The sequence below is a fragment of the Oenanthe melanoleuca genome, chromosome 21 (assembly GCF_029582105.1).
Source record: "Oenanthe melanoleuca isolate GR-GAL-2019-014 chromosome 21, OMel1.0, whole genome shotgun sequence".
NCBI lineage: Eukaryota > Metazoa > Chordata > Aves > Passeriformes > Muscicapidae > Oenanthe > Oenanthe melanoleuca.
This window is the reverse complement of record NC_079354.1, coordinates 6,723,530-6,744,293: the sequence shown is the minus strand read 5'-3', so window position 1 is coordinate 6,744,293 and position 20,764 is coordinate 6,723,530. Positions and strand designations below refer to the sequence as shown.

Sequence of the window (20,764 nt, the reverse complement as noted above, 5' to 3'; positions counted from 1 at the left end):
GAGGAAAGCAGAGAAGCAAGGGAAGAAAGACATGGGGCAGAGGGAAGCGCGGCCGCGCCAAGCCGCCCCTCCCTCACGGCCGCCTTTGTGCCCGGCGCCGCCCCCGCCTCCCCTCGGTTTAAATCCCCTCCATCCCGCGCTGCCATTGGCCAGCACCGCCCGCCGGGTCACGCGGCGCGGGGCGGCAGCCAATGGCGCGCGGCGATACTGGCGGGGCGCGCGGCCGGCGGCGTTGCTGGGTGCCCGCGGTGCGTGCGTGCGCGAGGGCAGGGGCGGGCGGGGGCAGCGCGGGACCGGCCGCTCCTCCTCCTCCTCCTCCTCCTCCTCCTCCTCCTCCTCCTCCTCCTCCTCCTCCTCCTCCTCCTCCTCCTCCTCCTCCTCCTCCTCCTCCTCCTCCGTCCCCTCCTTGTTCACCGGGAAGATGCCCCTGGGCTGCCGCTGCTGAGGCACCGCGCGGGCTCCCCGCCGCTCGCTCCCCCCCGCGCCGCCGCCACCGCCGCCGCCGCCGCCGCTTTGTCCCGGCAGCGCCCCGGAGCCGCCGCGGATGGTGTAGAGCCCGCCGAGGTGGGTGGGCCGCGGTGGCGGGGAGAGGCCGCGGCCGCCCCCGGGGAGCGCGGGGAGGGAGGATCTCCCGCGGGGGCACCGGGCGCCTCGGCGGAGTTGTGCCTGCCGGGGCTGGGCTCGGTGTGTGTGCGTGTTTGGGGTGATTTGTTTGTTTTAGCCGCGTTTCTTTATTTATTTCTTTATTTTACCGCTCGTCTGCCGTGTCTGCTGATGCTCCATAGAATAATAATGTGCTTAGAAAAAAGGCTTAACTTGTTAACCATCCAAATAAAGAGGGTGTACGACTTATATATGATTTAAATGCACGCACACGGGAGAACGACTTAGCCGTTTAAAAGGCACACTTGCTTTCATGTGTGTAGGTATGGAATCCTGAAATGAAGATTTTATGCAAATTGATTTAATCATAACATTTTCAATAGCATAGAAAGGGGTGGGGTTTTCTCTTTCTTCTTTCTTTTTTTTTTTTTTTTCCCCTCTTTCGTTTGTTTTGTTTTGTTCCCATTTCTCTTTCTAAAGCGTGAAAAGAAGATGCCCAGAATCAGGAAAGTAGTAGGAGGTAGACAACATTAGAGGCTTCATTGCTGAAACTGGCTGCTCAAGAAATTGCTGGGAAGAAAACAATATGATTCATTGTTGAGGTGTCTCTGCCCTTAGATTTATTTTTACAGGCTGCTTGTAGTTATTTTGGTTTGCTGAGTTCTTATGTTGAGTTTTTCCTCGAAGCAGCAGCGTTCTTGGAGATGAGGAGCTCAGAAGGTTTTTATGCAGTCAGCAGGCTGCTGTCTGATAGCTGTTTACTCCTGGCTTACATTGGCCAATTATTGAAATCAAAGGTGTTATTTTGTTTGTGCCCCAGTGCAGCTGAATTGAGGAGCCTCATGCACTAGTTCATCCTGTTAGAATTCAGTAAAAATGCTTTCTCAGAACAGATCTGAAGTGACAATTCAGGTAGTATGCCTGTTCTAAAATGTGGGGTTTAACCAGATAAAAATGAACACTGTCAAAAGAAGTAATTCTTGGTTGTGAAAGGCACACGTGAAATTTTTGAATAATGTGCAATGTACAGCATTTTGTTGTTGTTCTGGTATTGCTAGGCAAACATTTTGGGGTCTTCTTTTCTTTTCTTTTTTTTTTTTTTTTTTTTTTTTTTTCTTTAATACCCAGCTCCTTTAGAATTGAGAAATCCATGGTGGTTAAGAGGCGTGGAAACGTTTCTACGATAATAAAAGCACTTCTGGTAAAGACGTCTCCTCCTGGTTTTGCTGCCACTTTGCCCCACGGATGGCGGAGGGGGTCGGTGGCCGTGCCTGCCGGGGCCCAGCAGCGATTTTGGGTGTTTGTGGCCGCGCTCGGAGGCAGGAGCAGGAGGTGGCTGCACACAATGCCCGGGCTGCGAGCTCATTGTTCTTGTGCGCTCGCCGCCTCCGGGACTCCGCTCCCTCGCACGGCGCCTTTTTCGGCGGAGCCGGGGCGGATAAAGCCCCAGCAGCGGCTGCTGCCCCTTCCCGCTCCCCAGCACGGCCTTTGGGTGCCCGGCAGGAGCAGGAGAGCGGTGCAGGAGCAGCTGAAGGGCGCCCGAGCACCGCGAGTGCGCTCTGCCCGGTGGAGCGGACGGAGCGGGAGCACGCGAGGTGAGCTGAGCTCGGAAGTCACTGCACTGAACCTGAGCGACTTCACCGGCCGGACCCTGCACGGCCCCGCAGCCGGCTGGGAGCGCAGCCTGCTGCTCCCCGGGCTGCCCTGTGTGCAGGGGAAACTGCTGTCGGGGCACCGCACGTCACATGAAAGCCTCGGGATGACAAAAGCAAGAGGAAGTGCAGAGGTTGACTTCAGTGTATACACGGTTTCCCTTCCTGGTGATTGTTTCAGGCTTTTGTTTTTCCAGCAGCATCTGTGAAAAGGCCCAGACCAGCTGTAGAATTGTAGGATGTGTGGTGCTGGAGGGGACCCAGAACATCACTGAGTGCGGCCCCTTCCTCCTCCCTGGTGCTCAGGGTGTAAAAGAGCAGTTGCTGCTCAAGGGTTGAGATTTTGGGTTGTTAGGCTGCTGAGGTGTGGTGAAATCTCACTTGGCTGGCTGGTGATGCTGAGGTGTGCAGAAAGGAGTGAAAAATCATGTGGTTGTTGAGCTGAAGTTGCCAGTGTGCTGAATCCTTTGGAAAACAGGAAACAGTGACTGTCATCGTTTAATCATGAGGTCTCTGAGTTTTGGGTTTGACTCTTTAGCTGACTTCAGCGTGTAATTGGGGTAGATGACTTCATTTTCCTTACCTGAATAAAATATGGTGGTTGCCTCTGGGTTGAGGACACTTTTTGGGTATTTTTCTCCCACTCCCAGCTTTGGTGTGGCCGGAGACTGTGGCTGTTGTTTGCATGAATGCTGTGTGTGAGTTCAGAGAGGTGCAGTGAAACACCTGTGCTGCCTCTCTGTAGCTCTGGGATTCCTGTGCCATGTGAATTTGTGCTGTGCAGGGATTGGGATGGGTAACTCTGCCCCTGGACAAAGCTCCTGCTGCTGCTGTGCTAACAAGGAGCATTTCCTGGGCAGGAAAGGTGAGTGGGACAGGAGAGACAGACCTGCCCTCAGCAGTCATTCCTGCTTAGCAAGAAGTGATTTCTCTGCATCCAGAGATTTGTTTTGCCTTGGTGGGGGTTGTGGGTGCAGATTCAGGGCTGCTACAGCAAAGGGTGAGTAAGTGACAACATTCATGGGTTTGGAGAGATGTGGTGTGTGTGATTTTTGAAGCTGTGAACTTATGAAGCTGTGCCAGGGGAGGGTTGGGTTGGATTTTAGGGAAAGTTCTTCCCCCAGAGGGTGCTGGGCACAGTCCTGAGGCTGCCAGAGCTCCATGAGCATTTGGACACTGCTGCCAGGCGTGCCCAGGCTGGGATTTTGGGGTGTCTGTGCAGGGCTGAGAGCTGGACTCTGATCCTCATGGGTCCCTTCCAGCTGAGGAGATGCTGTGATCCTGTAATTGTTAACACTGGTTGCAGTTTAGGTGAGAAAAAGGGCATTTTGATGTTGTGGTTTAAGAACTGACTTTTTTAAAATAACACCCAATCTGTAAATTTATTCTCACAGCTCCAAAATACATCTTTCTGTTGAAGCCATGCCGAGTGGTTGTTTCACCCATAAAGAATTTATTTCACTTTTGGGAGAGGGAGGGGACCCAGGTGTGCAGGAGCACACAGAATTTAGCTGGGGGTGTTGGTGGAGGGGGAATGGCCCTGCAGAAGGTGCCTTGTCCTCCTGGCAGGGCTATAAGGACCCTGGGAGCCTCAGTGCCAGGTTACACTCTGCTCCTGCTGTGTGAACAGTGCCCGAATTGTGCTTCATTTCTAGTTGGAAAAATAATGACAATTGGAAAACAATTAGTTATTATGTGATCCTGAAATGAGGGAGCAAGGGCATAAATTAAAAAGGGGTGGCTGGGGTTGGAGTTAACCATTAAAAAACCCAAACAAACTCAAAACAACCAACTCTAAGTTTCTAATGAAGTGGTATTTGGGGTTCTTTTAAGTGGCATCCTGGCTGGACTATTTTTAATGTTCAGCTATTTTTCACTCTGGTTTTGCTATATATTGCAGTTGTCTCAGTTGCATGAAGTCGAAACAAATCATCCTGCTTGACTTAAAGGGATGCATACTCTCTGATTTTAGCTCAGAGCTTAAATTTAAATCAATAGGCTTAAAATACAGCATATTTTTCAGTGAAACCTGTCTTTGAACCATAACAGAACAAACCCCCTATTGATTTGAAACCTGTTTATTTAATGTGCTTTTTTTTTAAAGCTGCCTGCAATGAGGTTTGCAGGTTGGTGCTGTGGAGTTGGTTTGTTGGAGCAAGGAGGTGTGTGAGGGAAGGTGGCACTGGGAGCTGAGCATCATCAGCTGCACTTTGGGAATGGCTTTTCCAGCAAGCTGCTGGGGAGAGAATCCGTGTCCTCCTTGGAGTGATGGAGGTGCTGGGGAGCAGGATCCACAAGGCAGCTTTGTGCTCTGGCTGTGGGTTTGCCAGCAGCGTTTTACACAGGCTTTGCTAATGTTGGTGGCTGTGCCCAACTGCTCCTTTCAGAGAGGCTGATGGGGGAACAAAGGAGCAAACAAGATCTGAATGCTGCACTGGCTCCTTCTGCCTTCGCAGCCCACAGGGCCAAGGGCTGCCTGGAAGGGACTGAAAAGCACAAACAGATCGAAATATTAGCCTGGCTGTGCCTGCCTCAATAGGTGTTGTGTGCTTCAGCTTGGGGTTTGTTTTTTAATGCAAATGTTTGTTAGTTCACTGAGCACCCAGAATTGTAGCTGACCTAGAGAAAAGTGAAACTAGGAGGATACAAACATCACTTTTCCCTCTGTGCCCAGCGGGGGTAATGATCACCCTTTTTTTTCCTTTTTTTTTTTTTTCCCCTCTGGAATTCTTAGAAACGTGTGTTTGGAATGCGCTGTGTCGGAGCTGCTGGTGTTTGTCTGGATTCCAGACAGAAAGAGTTCTATTTGCATTTGGCATCTTAATTATGTTAGAAGTGCAATTCTGAAAATGTGGATCACTTTAGGTATTGCATAAATTTGATAGATTAAAAAGTAAGTTTTGATGATTGAGTTTCTGAAAAATAGGCTGTTCTCTGACTGTGTAGGTTGTCTTTTGTTCTTCCTACAGAACACAAATGAGAGGCCAGTTCACGTTATAAGATTCAGGATAAGTGGAAGGAAATGAGTGCTCGTTAATTTTGAGGTTTTAGTTAATCTATGTATTTCATCTACTTGTCTGTAATAAAAAAAAAAGTTACCGTGGTATTATTAATCCCTGGTACTGAGAGTCAATTTTGGCCTGTTTCAAATATGTAGCAGGATTTCTCTTTTATGGTGATGGGTGTTCTTTTCTAGTACAGGCAGTGAGGGTTAGAGTGTAAATTTATTTTCCTGATCTGAACTGATGAAGGTTCTGTTTTAGTGTTTCTGCTGAGGAGACAGAAGCTTGTAAGTCCTGAAGTTTGCTTCTTCATCCTTGTTGCCAGTGAAATCCTCTTTTTTCCACTGTCCTTCCTAACAGTTGAGTGGGCAATAACATGGCTGTGCCTACGGGCTCCTGGCTGCCAAGCAAAACCCCAAATGCTGCTTTCTGTCTGGCCATGCCTTACTGGGGATGTAATTAATTAGAGAGTTTTTTCCTATCCATCTGCTGGCTTGCACAAAACTTTCAGGAATGTTGGTTATTGCTGAGATGACTGTCGTGGCAGGCTGGTTGGAAATTCATTATGCACTTCAAGTTACTGGCAGGAAATAAGAGAAGGAGGGAATTGGGGAGGGGGGAAGGGGGAACTGAGGTGAATTAGGGAAGTTTGTTTTCTCTGAGGAAAGGGGATAAAGAAAAAGAAAGGAAGTTGTGTCATCCAGTGCTAATAAATATTTCTGTCTGGGTGATGAGCAGTGTCTCCTTTATGTTGGTCCTTTTCATGTGGCCAACTGGTGTGGGGTGGAAGCAGACAAGTTATTGGGCACTGGGCCCATCTTCCTGCAGATTCTTCTTTTTTTTGGAGCTCTTTGGAAGCATTGTCAGTGTCAACTGGTCTGGGAGCAGGCATCTCCTCCAACTGCTGGTAAAATACATAGGGAAAACATTCTTGTTGTGTACTAAAAATGAATAAAACCAGTAAGGAGCAGAATTTCTCACCAGTGAGAAGTCACTGTTAAAACTTTTAGAAACCCAGCTTTTCTTTGGTCTGATATGAATGTGTGTGTGTGTTTATACCATTTTCCCCACAAATGTCAGTGTTAGACATGCAGCAGGTGTTCCCTGCCGTGGCAGCACGTGGAAGGTGCCACTTTTCCTTCCCTGAAGGACTGGTGACTTCCAGCAGCTCTTCTGTGTCTGTGCTTTAGGAAATGGCTCTGGACACTTCATTCCCAGTGCCTCTGACTCCTGGGAGCTCAGCACTCAGAGCTTGGCTCAGCACATTTCAGCACTGCCTGTTCCACAACCACCCATGTATTGCACAAACTGACACATGGTCTCCTTTCAGCTAATATCTTTAAAATTTTAACAGCAACTAAGCCAGAGAGGCTTTTTCTCTGTTGCTGCTGAGATCACAGTGGTCTGGAAGGAGCTGGTGGGACTGCACCATGATTTAAACCTGAGCACCTATAGTAATTATGTGGTTGCATTGCAATGTAAAGCAGGATGATCTAGACTTGAGTGTTTTGGTGTGGTGAAATAGAGAATTAATCCAGAATATGATGGTTTCTCTCAAAGCTTACCGTTTTGGCAACCAGTTTATTCCCTGGTTTAAAGAAAATGGCAAATTCAGTTAGTAATTAACTATGCATTATAGGCTGTTAGGTGATCAGCAGCTTTGTGCTAAATATCAAAGCTATTAAATATATGTGTTTAAGGATTATGGGTCTTCTTAAACAAGTGCATATATGGGAGTAGTCTGCTGATGCCAGCATCCACAAGGGACTGGAATATGTTTACATGAAAAGAGTCATGAGTGTGGAAGAAGAAAGTTCTGTAGATCATGGAATTCTAGTGCTTTAAGGGTTGTATTCCCTGAGACAAACCCAGTAAAAAACGGTGGTGTCACACAATGAGGACCTTCAGATGGGCTTTGAATGAAGAAAGAACAGAGGTTCATCAGAGCACCTCCTGCTTTAGGTGGATGAAGCACAATTTCCCTGTGGCTGTGTGTCCTGTGGTACCTGGTGCTGCCGTGCCAGGGGGTACAGCCTGGGTAAGAAGGAATGCAGTGTCTCCCTTAAAGATCTTCTAATGAGGTCAGTGCAGGAGACTTAAACACTTAATCCTCATTTTTACAAACTGGGAGTGAGATGCAGGAAATCTAATTTATGTCTCTAAGGTCATTCATTTTCATGAAACTTAATAGACCTGGCTCTGACTGCTCCTTAAACCACTGAATTATGTTACTTGCCTTCCAACATGAACCCTTCAGATGAGAGCCTTGACTCAATGATTCAACAAACCTATTTACCTGTACACTTAGAGATCCCTGTGAGCCACATGCCCAGCTGGGAACTCCCCAGGAAATAACTGACTTGTCCCCTTGATTTGCCCCTCCTGTCTGTGGCTGAGCAGGGAAACCTTGCTCTTGGGAAAAAAATTGAGGCAGAATCCAGGTTCTCTTCTGCTTTGCTGGAACAGTCCTGGCTGCTGTTTGAATGCTTCACCAGAGTTCTGAGCTGTTGGAGGGCAGTGGGTGAAAAAGCAGTGGTGCACACAGTCTGGTAATCTGAAGGTTGTTTTTTAATTGTACTCATTCATAGGGAGGTTCTGGATTTATCAGTGACACGTTCCTGTATCTCACACATCCTTTAGCAGGTCACTAAAAATGTATGTGACTTGTAACATGTTTATTTTGTACCTCTGCTCGGGTTCTTTTCATAATTCTGCCCATGTAGACTTTGAGATTCTCCCTGCTCTGCTTTTTGGTGATTCATGTGAGTGTTTGAGGATGTTTCTTTTTCCCCTGTCTCAGTGCCTGTCACAGCTCACCTTGCAGGGCTGGCTTTGTTAAACAGCCTGTAAACAGCATATCTGCTCATTCTTCTGGCTGGAAAAAGCCATTTGATTCTTATTTCCTGCTTGTCTTCATGCTGAATAGCCTCAGTCCTTCATTGTTGGGATTTATTGTGTAACTGCTTCTCTTTGGAGTGTGAGCAGAGCAACTGCTGCTGGTGTTCTCTGGGTCTGCCACTGCTCTCTGCAGCCCTGCCTCAATTAACGTGCTCTTCCCTGCGCTAATTAGTCATCAAATAACTCCTTGCACAGCTTTTGTCCCAAAGTACGAGTTAGCAAGATGTGGAATGTAATTACTTCTGTGTATGTTTAGTCAAGTCTTGAGAGTCCCCAGAAGTTTCGTTCACACTTCTCTGTGTTGTGTTCTGAGGAACATCTTGGATGTTCTTGGAGAGGGGTGAAGGCTGGGGGGGATTCTCAGGGAACTGTTTGATCATTTCCTGTATTAGATCCCGAGGATGTTATATTTAGGTTATATGGTTAATTCCTGGAGATGATAGAGGGTCAGGGCACGGGCAGACAAGACACCCCGGGAAGATTCCAGGTTGTTAATTCCTGACAAGAATTTAGATGTTGGCATCACAGTATTTGGATTGTGCTCCAGCCATTTAAAAAAGTGGCAAAACTCATTGCATGACCTTGAGCCAAGTAACTCATTGCAGTTGTGTTCTCCTGCTTACAAAAGAGGTGTGAGGGTGCTTTGTTATCAGGGCCTTTTATAGCTGGTAGGCAATAAGAAAGTGCTGATTTGCTGTGTCTGTTTACTCTGCTAATCTAAAAATGTGTTTAACTTAGTTAAACACGATGTTTCCTTTTCTCACTGATTGTGAACGAGTAGTTAATGTGTTAAAAACATATATATATATATATAAATATATATATAAATATAATGGTATATTTACATCAAAACATCACTGAGCTCTGTTCTGTGTCACAGATCACCACGTTCTCACTGCACCTTTCAGTTTAAGACTTTTGCTCTTCTTTTACTTAAAAGCCTAATTCTGATGGCAACTGTGTGTTGTATCTTGGCATTTGTTATTTTGTGTCCTGATGTATCTGTTTGGTATTACATGTCCATAGCAAAGTAGTTTCAGATCTTGCCATAGCAGCAGCTGTAGAGAATATCTAATTCCTTGGTATTGAATGGAAATTATTCTTATTGTTTTTAAAATGCCTCTTCTGTTAGATGCCAAAGTTGAGCTCTATTAATTTTTTTTCCCTTACAAGTTTTAGAATAAATTTCTGGGTTTTTTGTTTTCCATGGTTTTTATGCTGTAATTCTTGTCCTGGATCAAGTTTGCCTTTAAAATAAGACTTGTAGGAATAATCTTGCCCTTGGTTTATATATTTGTGCTTTCAGTGGAGCAGAAGGATGAGGCAGGACAGCTCTGAGCATTCCTGGTGCTGAGTCCTGCCCTTGGGGTCCCTCCTATTCCTGATGGGCTCTTGGCTTCTGCAGAGAGCACTTCCCATTCAATACTGGGAAGTCTCTCTGAGGAACCTTCTCTCTGTCTCCTGAAACTGCTTGGAGCTGGGATTTCATTTTCAGGTGCACAAAGATGAAGTTCTGAATGTTGAATTCCAGGATGGAAAGAGGTGGAGTCACCTGATTGGAAGCTGAGGAGAGCCAGGGGGATATTTCCTATGTACATGTTTGGTTTTCATAAAAGTATGTTTTTTAGACTCCAGTTCAGTAGGAACATAATTTGCACCTCATTTAAATAAGGTTCTTTAAATCAGTCTGTGGTCCAGTCGGTGTATGAAGAATCAAATCTGTGTTCTCTCCTCCCTGGGGAGAGGAAGGGCGGGCTCCAGGGAGGAAAATTAGGCAGAAGAGATTAATACTTGCAGTGCAGGAAACACTGATCCCTCTGTGATCTAAAGTTTCTGTTTGAAGTCCAACCAGGTCTATTCTCTGTGTGCCTGGATGTGTTTTTAAGCTGCTGTGGCCTTTCTGTCTGGGCTCTGATTAGAGACGAGGTGGTGGCTGTAGTGAGCTGGTGTCACAAGTAAAACTAAAATACTTCTTAAATTCAAACAATTATCAGGGAGCATGGCTGGGGTAGGAGGTTTTCCTTCTCTTGTGAGTGTCCTTAGGCCTGTGCATGAGTTTGCCTCATTTCCTGAATGTGACTTATTTTTTTCCTCTCTAATTGGATTTTTATTTTTGATGTCCACTGCATTCGTTTTCCACATTATATTAATACAGAAAGACACCAGACTTAAAAGGTACCTTAAAATACCTCTTGGCAGCAGCAAAGCCCTTGTCCTCAGTGCTCAGGAAAATACTTTACATTTTGAAAGGAGTGGATTTTTGAGTGGGTAGCATCCCTTAAGCATCCCTGGGAGATTGCTGCCTGCTTAGTTCCTTGATGTTCACAGTTCTCAGGTCATCAGTTCCTACTTGCAGAAATAGGACTTCAGGGGCCAGTCATCCATAGCACAGTTTGACTTCTGCAGTTGTGGAAAAATGTCTGGTGTTTCAGAAGGCTGCAGATGTTAAGTGTTTGTCAGGAGGAGCTCCCGAGCGTGGCACGTGCCTGATGTGCTTGCTCTGGTGACTTGATTAGCTCTGAATTTGGACTGCAGATAAATTGGCTGTCAGGGAGGGCTGTGAGTGTTGTCTCTATAGCACAGTGCAATTTTTAGTGGTTTTTTGTTTTTGTTTTTTTTTTTTTTTAATTTATTCTTTAAGGCACTGGTATCAAAACAAACCTTGAGTGCTCTGGGGACTGAGCACTGCCTGAATTGGAAGCTTTCACATTAGTAGAAAGTGCTTGGAGATGAAGGGTGTACTGGGAGCCTGACTTTTGGGGTAGCCCTGGGTAGTGAGATGCATCAAATCATTTAAGAGGAGAGAGCTGCTAAATGCTTTTGGAGTGCAGCATCTGAAGGGGTTGCCTTCCACATGTGAAAGTCCTTGCTCTGAGCCCCAGCACCCTCCCAGAGCCCTGCAGGAGCTGGAAATCCAGGGGAGTTGCATTTGTCTGCTGCCATTAGTGGAGTGTGTTCCTGAAAGGACAAAGCCTTTGTATAGCCTGCCTTTTTTGATGATCCCAAGCTTGAGGAAACCCACATTTCTCTGTAGTGGTAACTCATTCAGCTGTGTCTAAAATTTGATTCTCTCTTGTAGGAGGCAAAAATATTTGCTATGCCTTTAGTTCTCGGTGAAGTGTCAGAGCTGAAACACGTTTAAAGGAATCTATGTTAGATCACAAGGTTTAATTTTGCTTGCTTGTGCACTTTTTTCCTCCATCATGGGATTTCTTGCTATTTTCTTGGTGTGAAAAAGAGCCCTCACAGTGCCTTTCACCATAGCACTCGCAGTCTCATCCAGAAGGAAAATGGAAAAAAACACTGAAAACTTACAGGTTTGGGGAATGTGCTCCTCAAAAAGAATGTCACAGCTCACCTACACATCACTTCATTCTGTGTGTGCCAGGAGAGTTCATCAGAGATGTATTTGCTCATCTATGTTAAAGAGAATTCCTTCTGTGCCTGAGTAACTGTAAAGCTCAGAGTTTCTTACCTGGTGGCTGAGGTGACAAAGTGATTCAGGTTTGGGCCACAGTTTGGTGCCACTTCTGTGTTTGTGCCAGTTTGGCTGTTAGCACCACAGGGCAGAGGGAAATTTGGGATTTCATTCTTCCCAGAGCAGCGAGAGTTGGACACACCCGTGCCCACTGAGCGTCCCTGCAGTGGCCAGTGCTGGCCTGCCTGGGCTGGTTGCTGCTTGCCACACCATGAGGCAGTGACTGTGTCAGAGTAAGCACAAAAAGCTTTCTGGACGCTCTCAGGCTCTTGAAAATATTTCTGCCTGGGTTTAGAAGGGAAAAGAGCTGTGCAGATGATTATTAGGGGAGTTGGGAGTGCAAACTGTATTTATTGGAAAGAAGCCAGCTCTTAAACAGAACTGTAAAGACTCGTGCTCTGATCAGCTTTTGAACGTGGAAAGAGCTCCCCGGTCTGAATTACAGGGCTCTGGTTAAATGATTACATGAGGTATGTTTAAAAATAGCAAATGTCTTTTATGTCCAGTCAAATAAGGTTCTTGGCAGTCAAATGAAATCTATGTTGACTTCTATCTGACAGCCAAGTGGCTCAAATTCTATGTTTCCTAAAGGAAAATGGCTTTTTTATTTTTAGTTTCTGATTAATTCCATTGTTGCCTGTAACAATAAATAATCTTGTACTGGATTTTCTTTATAAAAGTAGGATCCATAACTCTGCAAGCAAGCTTTAGTTCAACTGTTTAAAACAGGGGGAGTTTAAATGCTGTGCTAAGGCAAGTTAGAATTTGTGAGGGCTCTTTTTTCAGTGGGAAATGGTCTGTTGAATGCTTCTCTAGCATGTTCCTGTGCACTTCAGTTTGCCAGATTAACGGAGCTATTAATAATAGCCACTCCTGCTCCTTCAGCCTGAAAGAGTTGGTAAGCATGGAGCTATATGTAGTTTGTATTTTTAATTAAACTTGTACTGGGATTATCTTGTATTACCAGCTACCTTTTAGAAGATTATGTTCATAAAAGGTTCATGAGTTGTTAAGTGGAAGAGATTAAAGTGATTGTTGGCGTGTTAGTAGAATTATTTGTTGCCTACGCAGCATTTGTTCATAGCTTTAATTTGCCAGTAATGGCAGACAAGTAAAATGCAAGCATCTGACTTTTAAAATCTACACTAGCTGACAAAACCAGGCCATATTTCAGAGTGATTTTCTTTTTTATTATTATTCTTTTAATGCGATGTTTGGTTGTTTAGAAATATCGAGTGGAAGAATATTGTTTTCAGTGTTTTCGGCGCTCTTACGTTCTGGTGATACTCTTAATGGTGTGACCAGAAATGTATTTTTTTAAAGAATGGAAAACCACTTAGAGCGTGGAGGGGATAAAGGAGCACAAAGAACTGATGAGCAGATGCTGGAGGAGATGGTTTCTATTATAGTGGACTTGTAAATCCTTGCTGTGTTGGTCATTTAATCAATATAGGAGAGGTGTTGGAGGGATCCTGTGCTTAGGGAGATAATGTCTTTAAATGCAGCGCTTAGGATGATTTTATGCACCCAAATCTGTTTAGAATGAACTGTGAAATAGGTCGGGCAGCGATGAAGAATACAGCGGGTGTCTCTGCTGTTACCAAAAGCCATTAGCGAGTGTGAATGCCGCTCATTGTGGGGCCGGGCTGGATCCCGGAGCAGGCGGTGCCTGGCCTCATTCCGGGCAGGATGAACGGTGCCTGTGTGAGCAGCCACAATGATGCTCCAGTGGCAATCAACATCTGCTCGCCTTTAATAATGGATGCCAGGCAGCTTGGGCAGCTCCCGGCTGTTCAAACCAACAGGGCAAACTTGCATTGTGTGATTCTGCACGGCCACGCTCTGGAAACATGAGTTAGTACTTGGGGAGATTATCTTGCCATGAATTTTGTGTGTAACGTGTTCATGGGTAGAGTAAACCCAGTTTCCAGTGCCTTCAGTGGTGCTGCACTGTTCTGCTCTGGATGTGGTGTGAAAAAAAATATTTTCCCCTCTCCTTTTTCCCAAGAAGTTGCCTCGTAGTTGTTTGAGTGTGTGTGGCTGGGCTGGTGCCTCGTGGCAGGGCTGTGCCAGAGCTGCAGTCCCAGCTCCACAGCACCCCTGGCTCTGCCACAGGCTGGTCCCCAGCTCTCCAGCCTGGAGATACTCAGCATGATTGAGGATTCTGATGTTAATTGCACTTCGGTTGCCAAAAATGTATTCTGCTAACAATATGTCCAATTTCTGTTCCTGCAGCTCTGCCTGTGCCCAGGGTGAGGCTGGCACTGCCAGCTTGTGCCTGCCTGGTGTTAGGAGCTGGTCAGGGTGTGGGATTAACTGGAGAGCTCACACAGCACTGACCATTTCCAGGCTGCTCTGTGGAACTGGGAAAACACAACTCCTGCCTGGAGCAGCCTGCAAACCCAGATTTTCATGGGCAGGCTCATGAGAAGTGCATCACTGTGTTTTGAAACATAACTCATTGGTTTCTTAGAGCTCCTGCAGCCAGGCATATTCAGGGTAGTGTCCAGCACACAGGCCAGTCACCACATGGTGGCAATTTTCTCAGGAAAGGAATCTTGAGTGCATAGAAAGCTTGAACTTCCCTTGCTCAAACATGAAGAATGCAAGTGTGCTTTAAGTTAGGATGTGAACTACATTGGTGGCTCTGTTTTGCAGATGTGATGAGTTTGAGAAGGTCTGCAGATCACAGGAGACTATTGAGAAATTAACATTAGCTCTGTCCTTGAATTTAGTATTTCATGCATGTCTAGCTGCTAAAATGCTAAATGCAATTTTTTCAATTATAAAGGCTTAGCAAGGCTTAAAGATGATTTTCTGAGATTCTAAAATATGTACTATTTAATACATAATGCAAAAGGAAAAGCTGGTTTCTTAATGTAAGAACACGAAAATGGAACCAGCTGCAACGTTATGCCACCCTGCTGCAGCTTTGATGCTACACTTTTAGCAGTGGATTAAATATTGATACCTCTTTCTGCCCCCTCACCTCCCAGTACACTTAAAGCTTTTGCAGTTGTTTTTAAGTGTTTATAGAAGAGCTGGTCAAGTTTCTGTAGTTTTTCCCACTAGATTTTTCTGAGTATTCAGGGTTTATGTTTGTAGTTTAGGGGGAAGAATGTATGAGCAATTCTTTCTATAAATCCATGGATCTGTTGGGGAGCAGGAGAACTGCAGGACTTTGTAAGCTCCATGTTTGTGTGGGTGAGGAGCAGCATGATGTCCCTTGGCTTCAACAAGATCAGACCCCAGATCAAGTAAACAGTATATGAAATGAAACTATAAAATGGAAAATAAATGTGTGATTATATCACAAATGAAAGACAGATGTGAGGAACCCAGGGATTGCACGGGCTGGTATGAAAACCATGTAACAATCTGATGCTTGTTTGAACTGTGTATTAGCTCTCAAGTGTGAGTTATATCCCCCTGAAACTGTTCAGGATCCTGGGGAAAAGTTCCTGTACTGCCAGGGATTAGGAAAGTGGGGAGGTTAAGAGGAGATTTGTAAGGCTATTGGAATATTCTGCTAGGAGTGGAAACACTGAGTTCAGCTGGACAAGGAGCTGCCTGGCAGGGTTGCTGGTCAGGACAGTTCTCACTGTGTCACTGGTGGCCTCTGAGACTGGAGCCCTTGGGCTTAGCTCAGTCCATCCCCAAACATCTCAACATCCACAGTTAATCCATAGTTAACAGAATCATTTTAGTTAGCTGAGGGTGGCTGCAGCATTATACCTGGAGTTGGATCAGGATCACTGAAAATGTTTCCAAGTCCTACTGTAAGCTCTGTAAAATACTTGGTGTGCTAAATTCTGATGTCTTTATTTATTCCTTATTGTGGTGGAGATGAAGTCAGTGGCAGATGCTGCAGGACTGGTCCATACTGACCCAAATATCCTCAAGCTAAATTTATTCTTTTTTTCAATTTCTGTACATTGCACTGCCTTGCTTTTTTCTATCCTGGAAATGGAAATTGTGCCTGACTTCCCTTGCAGGATCATTGACATTCCAGGGACAGAATGCAGTCGATATTCCCTGGTCCTAATAAAATGTGGCAGCTTTGCAGTGACAGCCCAGGATCAGCCTGGAGACTCTCACATGTACAGCACTGCCAGAAATAATCCTTCTGACCTTGTTTTTCTGAAGAACCACAAGCACTCCGAGGTGATTCCTGTAAGACAGGTGTTTCCTCTCCACCTGGCTCCCAGACTCCTGGATGTTCCTGCTGGAACAGTGGTGTGAGCAGCCAGTGCAGAGAGTTTGTGCGTTCCCCACAGTCTGGCTGCTCCTTTGCATTCACTCTGCTGTGTGTTGGGGTGTGTGAAGTGGATTTATCTGTGCCTTGCCTGCTGAAAGCTCTGCTGGGATGGAGAGGGGTGGTGCTGTGAGAAACCACTGCTCCAGAGCTGCTGTGGGAAACAGGCAAGGCAATAAAAGTGCAGCTCCACGGCAGAATGCTCTGTTCTGAAAAGCAGCATGAGGAGAGAATAGTCATATTCTGTGACAGCAGAATCAATAGGGCTTCTGTGGAAACAAATGAGAGTTTTATCTCTCCAGGCTATTGTTGAGGGCAGACTGAGGCAAATGTCTAATGGGTTCATGCTTTTGAAATCATTCTGTAACTGTAAGGGAGAGGAACATGCTTTTAAAAATGGAGTGAGCAATTATGAAAAGGAGGTTACTCTGCACTCCTGGAAATGCTGTTTGGTCGGTGCTGGCTGTTGGGTGTTTGAAGCAGCCCTGGGGAGCAGCAGTCAGAGCTAGCCCAGAGTGGGTCTGTGTGTTTGCAGTGGGGGTGGGTTTGTGTGCCTGTAAAACCTTCATGTGTGTCCTGAGGAGAGCTGAGCCTGTGCAGAGAGATGGAACCCCTGGTTTCCCAGGGAATACCTCTGCAATTATAACCTCAGAGAAGCAGCATGATTTGCCAGCATCCCTGAATGTTGGCATTTAGCTTCTCCCCCAGGATGGCTCGAGGAGTCGCTGATGCTCAGGGTGCTGATCAGCTCTGAACGTGCTGTTCTGCAGCTCTGCAATCAAGAGCCCATTACTGACTGCAGAGGTGTCCATAAATATTTGGGAACAGGAATGGTAATGTGGATTACTCACAGGAACACTGGAACATGGGAGCAGTGAGGAATGGGCTGCTGGGAGCACTTCCTGCTGCAAAGCAGAGGAGAGGAACAAATGATTTGAGAATACAACATTCACGTGCACAAAGTGTTACCATAAGCTGCTCTTGCATATTGGAAAACTGTGATGCTTCTGCCAGCTCATGAAGTTCTTGGGCTCTGGGGTTTTTGGTCCAAAACCTGGGCATGTGGGGGTGCTCTGTGTTTGTTTTGGATAGAACTGGATAATGTGGTGTTTTGGCCAGGCATGCAGCTCATTTCAACTTGGGAAGGAAGAGGAGAAATTCCAGCTGGAATTTCTTGTTTATACAACACATGTGCTGAAGCTCTTTTCTCTTCCTTACATGTGTATATATCTGTGTATATACATATATATCTATATATCTGTGGTGTGATTATGCAAACAAGGAGAGATGAGCACTCACTGGATTGCCTTGGTTGTTTGAGCTTCAGCAATTTATTCAGACTTAGTAATTTCATGTAAGATGGAGATGTTTACTTTGGCCACTTGACAAGTTTGAAACCTGTTTTGTTTTTAAAACACTTTGAGGGTCAAAAACCTTTGTTAGATCCTCACTTCTGTTATTGGAGTGGGAACCAGGAAAGAAAAATGCTTTTTTTTTTTTTTTTTTCTTTTAAATGAAAGAATAGCCTGACTTTGAGAAATACTAAGCTGAAGTGATTTTTTTTTTCTCCCCCTTTTACCTTGTCAAATTAACATGATTGCATGTTTCACTTTTTATGCTAAGGAGTTTCTGATCTTCAAAGACAATTTTCAAAAAGACATGCTGGTTCAGCCAAGGAGACTAATATTTTAGAAGGAATATTACCAGTAATAAAAAGACAGAGTTATGATAGTTTGCATTAATTTTAATAACTTTTTGTGCAGCTCTCGAGTCAAGATGTGCGAAATTAAAGGGAGACAGTTCTTGCTTGGCCTGCAGTGCATTTATTCCTGCATTATCTCTCCCAGACATGGAAAAGGCTGCAGGGAGCCTGCTGGGAGCTGCACAGGGGTCACTTCAGGATCCCTGGGACACCATCCTGTACCCCCCTTGAGAGCTCTGCCCTTCAAATGGGACAACACAAAAATTCCCTTGGGTTTCAGGAGCATTTGGGTTAGCAGAGGGTAAAACAATAATGTGGTCTGTGCTGCTTAAATTCCCAGTATTAGTAATTAGCTGTGCAAGTTGACCCCTTTAAAACAGTGGGGTCAGAAATACCAGCTCAATATCCACACAATGTGTGTTTTCCAAAGAAATGTAAAATCAGAAACACTTTAAGTGTGGGGTGTAAGTAGAATATCTAAAGAGTTCCTGTGAAATGTCAAATCTCATTCATCACGGTAACCATCAATAATGCACCAGATGTTTTGACTGCATTTGTTTTTTGTATTAAATTAAACATAGGCAGGGGTGCATGAGGTTCATCATTAATGCTGCCAGAGCTGGTGCTGTGACAGCCACTCTGTGCTCTGGGGGCTGGATGGTGCTGGTGACTCTGTGTGTGACTTGTGTGTTTGGAGGTGTCTTGCTTGCAGTAAAGAATTGCTCTGAAATTGGTTGTCTTCATTCAGCTGAGCTTATACTCAAGCTAAAACTGCTTTGAACTGATTTTTTTCTCGCATCCTGTCAATCAGGTCTTACATTATTAGTTTAGTGAGTAATTACATCCACTGTTTGCATTTTACTGGCTGAGATGGAGGCAAGGTTCTAAATGGTAATAATTAGATCTAATACCTGTGTTGTGAGGTAAGCAGGAAACTTCAGATGCCTCTGATCTTGGAGTTAATGCCACCTCTGTCTAGGATGCAGCCCCTGGGACCTGTCAGCCTGGAGTTCTCAGCCTCTGGGGGTGGGAGGGATGCCCTCGGTGTTTCTGCTGCTCAGAGTTGGTCTCAGCCCTGTCCTGGCTGCTGGGGGACAAGGACATCAGTCCTGAGTGGGAGCAGAGGGGAACTGAGATGGCAAACCTTGGAGAGCCAACATTCCCTCTCTCCCTCCTCAGGAAATCAGCTACATCATTGAAACAAGACTTGAAAAGCGTGCTCTGAAGCCAGAATAAACACCCTGAAATTTTTATCATAATGTTGCTTTTAAAAGTCCTAAATGTCCTCTATTTAAAATGAAATTCTTTTGTATTAACCTGCTTTCATATGCTAGCTTTCACCAGACTGCAGAATTGCCTGATTTGACTTTCTAATGTAACTGTAATGAATCTTCTGGGAAATGGAGCGATTGAGTGCATACACTGTGCAACTCCATTGTGAAATATTCTGTTAGATCTGCTAGATTCCTGATTTTATTTTTTCTAAGGGGTGGGGTGTCCCTGTCAGGTATTAAAATCGAAACCAAATGCATTCTCTAGGGCACCTGGGAAGCTCAGGCACTCCAGTGGGTAATATTGCCTTGATTAAATGTGTTTGCAGCATCACACACATAAATACTCTGGGTGATGGTGGCACAGTTAGATTAAATTCAAAGGCGTGCATTTGGAGAGAAAAGAATAAAGATGAAATTTATTGGCAGATACCTGTGTAGCTCCTTTGAATACCTACAGGACAGATTATTTTAAAAAATGTATCAAAGTGCACACAAAACTCTACATAGGGAGTGTATTTTTGTGCTAAAATGCTGCCTTCTTCTGCAGCTGTACTTGCACAGTGTCTGCCTTGTGAACAAAACGACCCTTTGAAGAATATTGCATCTCTGATATGTGAAAGGGAGGGGAGAATCTGAGTATCCAGTGCTCAGCTTGGCACCCAACAGCCATTCCTTTCATTCTTTGATTTCAGGGCCAAAATGCCCGTTATTGGCACTCTTACTGCCAGGGAAGGCCATACCCAGTTCTCATGTGTCTTGCCTGTCTTGATCCCTTTAAAGTGCTGTATGTAGGCTTGGGATTTTTAGTTTCTTTGGGCTTTCGGTTTCTTTTTGCTGTTTCTCCATAGATTTTTCAAGTTTACAAAATACTGGGAGGACCATTCAGCTTAGATGTGGTACTTGAAAAGGCCACACTTGAGAAAAGAATTGTCCAGCCCACCTGGGCTTGTTGGCTGTTTCAGAGGTGACGTGGAAATCACATTTCCAGAGCAGAGCTGGGTGGAATCACTGAATCACCTGCACATCTCTCTGTGGTGGCTTTGAGAATGGGGTCATGAAACATCCTCCAGCAGGGAGAACAGGAAATGTTGGCAGATGGAACTTAAGGCAGCAAAATAATTGAAGAAAATGATCTGTAAGTGCCAACTTCCAGCTCTGTGGCTGATACAGCTTCTCCTGGGAGGTCAGTGCTGCTTTAAAGGGGGATTTCCCCACTGCATATTCACCTGATAAGGGCTGATCTGCTCATTCAGAGCAGTTCTGGGCAATGCCCTTTTCCTGAAAGTAATGGAAATTGCCGTGGATAAAACTAGACACAGTTTATATATCTGTGGGGGAAAAAAAAATCAATATTTTCTTTGGGATCTGATGTTGAGTCCACTTAAATCTGTTTAACTTCAAAATACAGGTAGTATATTGTAAGATGAAGACAGATAAGTACAAAGCAGGTTCTCAAGCCTTGGAGAATGTTAAAAATTCTATATTTTTCCTGCAGATAACCTTTTTCTTCTGTCAGTTGAGTTGGGCAATTGAAATAAAGGCCGGAGTTGCAGAGGAAAGATGTTCTGTGGGCTTATCTCCAAATTGTGTCAGCCTTTTCTGCTCCCCCCTCCCTCCCCTGCCTGCTTTCCTTCCATATCAAATTTAATTCCTTAAATCCATTGGCGTAGGTGGACTCGCACGTCCCTGTGTGTAAAAGGAGTTATGGGCACGCCAGCCTTTGATCAGGGTGCTGGGGACAGGTTTGGGGATAGGGTTGGGCACAGCTGGGCCAGGGGCTGTCACCCCCACGTCCCCCTGCCCATCCCTGTCCCGGGTGCCCGACGCCCCTCGCCCGCCACCGAGATTTCCCTGCCGGTTGTTGCCATTTTGCATTCTGTTTTTGCAATCAGCCCTTGAT

At 45.3% G+C, this 20,764-nt stretch overlaps 1 protein-coding gene across 2 annotated transcripts in view; it reads left to right on the top strand.

Annotated features, from left to right (window-relative positions):
• Window positions 1-243: 243 nt before the first annotated feature.
• The window catches only part of RERE (arginine-glutamic acid dipeptide repeats), a 174,561-nt gene continuing 154,040 nt past the window's right edge, over window positions 244-20,764 (top strand). For both annotated transcript variants that reach the window (XM_056508146.1, XM_056508144.1), the window contains exon 1: window positions 244-564. The gene's annotated coding sequence lies outside the window, so the exon portion shown is untranslated. The remainder of the gene's footprint in view (window positions 565-20,764) is intronic.